This window comes from Aegilops tauschii, chromosome 7 (genome assembly GCF_002575655.3).
Source record: "Aegilops tauschii subsp. strangulata cultivar AL8/78 chromosome 7, Aet v6.0, whole genome shotgun sequence".
In the NCBI taxonomy this organism is placed as follows: domain Eukaryota; kingdom Viridiplantae; phylum Streptophyta; class Magnoliopsida; order Poales; family Poaceae; genus Aegilops; species Aegilops tauschii.
This window is the reverse complement of record NC_053041.3, coordinates 313,413,889-313,417,299: the sequence shown is the minus strand read 5'-3', so window position 1 is coordinate 313,417,299 and position 3,411 is coordinate 313,413,889. Positions and strand designations below refer to the sequence as shown.

Below are 3,411 nucleotides of genomic sequence, written 5' to 3'. Positions count from 1 at the left end.
AACCCCTCTGAACTGGTCAGAAACTGGGGAACGTCCACTCTTCGGTCCGGATATTATCCAACACGCCGAAGAACAAGTCCGCATCATTCGTGAGAATCTCAAGACTGCTCAGTCACGTCAGGAAAGTCAGTATGACCGTCATCATAAAGACATGGTCTATCGACCGGGCTAAAAGGCTTATCTTTGGGTCACACCAATGAAGGGTGCTCACCGCTTCGGGATCAAGGGCAAGCTAGCTCCTCGCTATATTGGTCCATTTACTATTCTTGAAAAGTGTGGAAAAGTGGCATATCAACTAGAGCTTCCGTCGAACCTTTCTCTGGTTCACGACGTGTTCCACGTGTCACAACTCCGCCGCTGCTTCAAGGACCCAATCCGAGCAGTGGGTCATGAAGTGCTCGAATTGCAATAGGACCTCTCCTATAAAGAGCATCCGGTCCGCATTCTCGACCAAGCTGAACGCCGGACACGTCAAAAGGCGATCAAGTTCCTCAAGGTCCAGTGGTCGCACCATTCTGAAGATGAAGCCACTTGGGAACGCGAGGATCGCCTACGTGATGAAAACCCTGCACTGTTTCCGTCTACCTCCTAAATCTCGGGACGATATTTCTTGTGCTGGAGGAGATTTGTAACGCCCGGATAATTATGCTACAGTGAACCTCTGCTAATGATGCCACGTCACCTCAGTTACGGTTGCTAATCTCGCGTTAGTTCAAAATCGATTCAAATTCAAATTTAAATTATAGTCGAACGGTGAAAGTTTTCAAACATTAAAACTAAAATGTTCGGAATGTGACATAATTAAATATACTAAATTAGGTACAACTTTTGTATTTTTCCAAGACTAAAATATTTAGGAAACTAGATGATACCCCGCGCGTTGCTGCGGGAATTTGTAGAGAAGAATTGATTCATTGAGAAATATTAACAATCATTCAAGCAAATATTTTTATTCCTTCTTAACCATGTATTGTGCAAATATATGTATAGGATCATCAATAGTACTAATGAGAGTTAATTTGGATAACACTTGTACTTGATACATGTAATGATCACTTATTCTTGATTTAAGCCATAATATAACTAATTTTAGGTAGACGTGTAGTTTGCAGCTGCTCACATGCGTGCTTGACCATGTCATCCCTGCTGTTCAAAAATCAACATTATTAGTATAGTTGTACTTGTGTAATCAGGTTAGCGGAGAGAAACATACTTTTGGCTAATTTTATTTGGATAAGAGAACTGATAGTACCTATATATTTTTGTTCCGATTATACTCACAACCGTGTTACTTGTTCATTATCACATTGATGTTTATGTCATCTGACAAACTGAGATGAAGTTCTCTTGCTGGAAGATCTACCTCTTTTCCATGGTGGCCTGTACATATAGCATTCAAGAGAAATTCAATGGTGAATAGGAAATATCTTTATAATTTGGTACCTCTCTCTGTTGGTGGTTTTAGCTTCTCTATATTTAGTACTTCATTTAGCTAAAGAGTACCTACTAACAAAAATCATTATTTGAATTCATGTTCAATGGACCTGAACTAATCGATCTATACAAAGAGTTATAAAATTATTACTTATTTTGTTTTTCTTCGTGTCCATAGTTGCGGGTTGGTGAGGAGGTATAGCATTGTGACTAATATAGTGTTTTGATCATTGGGCCACAGCAAAAGTTTGGTCAGACTTGTTTAAATAGAGCCTTTAACTTATATTTTATGGTTGCTGGCAAACCTCTGGATACTTATTGTAGAAGATGGATGGGTAATCAGTTCTTTGTTTTGAGATGCCTGGAAGTATTTTATGGCTTGGGTTAATTTTTTGCAGGAAATTATAGTTCATACAGAAAATAATTTCTGAAATGAATAGAAAATGTCTAACCTTTCTAGAGGCTGCATTTAGGGGCAGCGATCTTCATGACTCCCAGCCCAGAACCATTGCGATAACTATGTTGTAATATACAAAATTAGAAGAAAATAAGATAATGCATAAACTCAAATGTACCATATAATCTAGCAAGTGTTCACAAAAATATTAGGTGATGTCGGACATATCATCAAATATTGCTTTTAAGAGCACACTACATATGCAAGAATGAACTCCATGGCCAAGGACTGGAATAGATCACTATCTATATGACCTGTATATGCGAACCTGAATGTTGCTCTTTATAAATCCCTGAAACTTAGATTTAGAACCATTGAATCTAGTAAAGGACTAAATCTGTGAATGAAGACAAAATTGGCAACATTAGCATAGTTTGTGATTCCAACTGGCAACAATGACACATGTTCTAGATAACACCTTTTTCTAATCCAATGTTTCTGTCATAGACTGTGACCAGCAGCGCCAAACCGTGAAAATCAATTGCCTGTAACAACTAACAGAAAATAAAACACACAACCTCAGAAATTATCTTTGTATCAATTTGCTGGAGTTAATTCCCTTTGATCTCACATAATAGCTAAGTTACACAACACTCAAAGAGTCAAAAAATATAGGTACACTATTGATACCTGAGTGGCATGACATCGAATCTTCTCCTTTCTATCTTAGATAAGTAACTACTGAACTTCAGGAGAAAGATAATGGATATGCAACAACAGCTAAATAATCATAGTGGTATGCGTCAGTAAATGTAACTATGATACTACACATGTGATTTTGAGGTCAATAATGAAAGAGAGATTGCTGGAGATACCAAGCCCTCGTTGTAGACGATGGGATCGATGCACCTCCACTGTTTAAAGAGGCAATTTCGCAGGGGCGGGGGAAATTCGTCCGAGAACCGGCGTTGTCCATGCCTCTGGAAATTATGGTCATGGTGGAGGTGATCGGGGGTTGGGCGCATCGAGGCAGTAGGGTAGCGGCACTGTCCCGAGGCAAGTTCTTCTCATCTTGACGGCGAATTTGATGGTGCGTCTGGATCCGAGGGGAGGGGGGCGGCCTGCAGCAGAGAAGTTCCATCCTAGTCGGCCGATGGCGGCGGTGGTGGTGTTGCACCAGATCTGACTGAGGTGCCCTTGCTTGTGCGGAGGGGTTAGTGCGTGTGTGCGTGACGGAGCGGTGGGTAACAGGCCACCGGTCGGTGGTATATGGCTTTTGGTTGATGGCGATAGTGGCGTATCCGATGAGGTAGGGATGAGGGTGCCGTCGTCGCCCGTTCTGCTGCCATGATATTGGTTTTTGATTGCATATAATAGGGAAAGACTGGAAGACTTACAGACCAGAAGATCGACCGATGGGCTAGTCTTGGGCTTTTGCACTAACGCGTCAGTTACAGAAGACGGAAGCGATGCCTAGAGTTTTTTTTCTTTTTGCGGGAAACGATGTCCAGAGTTGAATCAGACAGTTTGATGAAAATAAAAAGAAAATCATTGCTGAGGTGGACATGCTGCATGTCAAG

The 3,411-nt window shown here is 41.0% G+C and overlaps 1 long non-coding RNA gene across 3 annotated transcripts; it reads right to left on the bottom strand.

Moving 5' to 3' along the window:
* Positions 1-914: 914 nt before the first annotated feature.
* On the bottom strand, positions 915-3,073 carry LOC109764901 (uncharacterized). Of its 3 annotated transcripts, none has more exons than XR_012188743.1 (7): positions 2,707-3,073; positions 2,522-2,611; positions 2,310-2,385; positions 2,160-2,228; positions 1,887-1,951; positions 1,253-1,380; positions 915-1,146 (listed from the first exon to the last, which is right to left on the bottom strand). It is a non-coding gene; the product is annotated as an uncharacterized lncRNA (long non-coding RNA). The 3 variants fall into 3 exon arrangements; XR_012188741.1 differs by having other exon boundaries at positions 915-1,143; positions 2,707-3,062; XR_012188742.1 differs by having other exon boundaries at positions 915-1,143; positions 2,310-2,376; positions 2,707-2,979.
* Between the last annotated feature and the right edge of the window lie 338 nt (positions 3,074-3,411).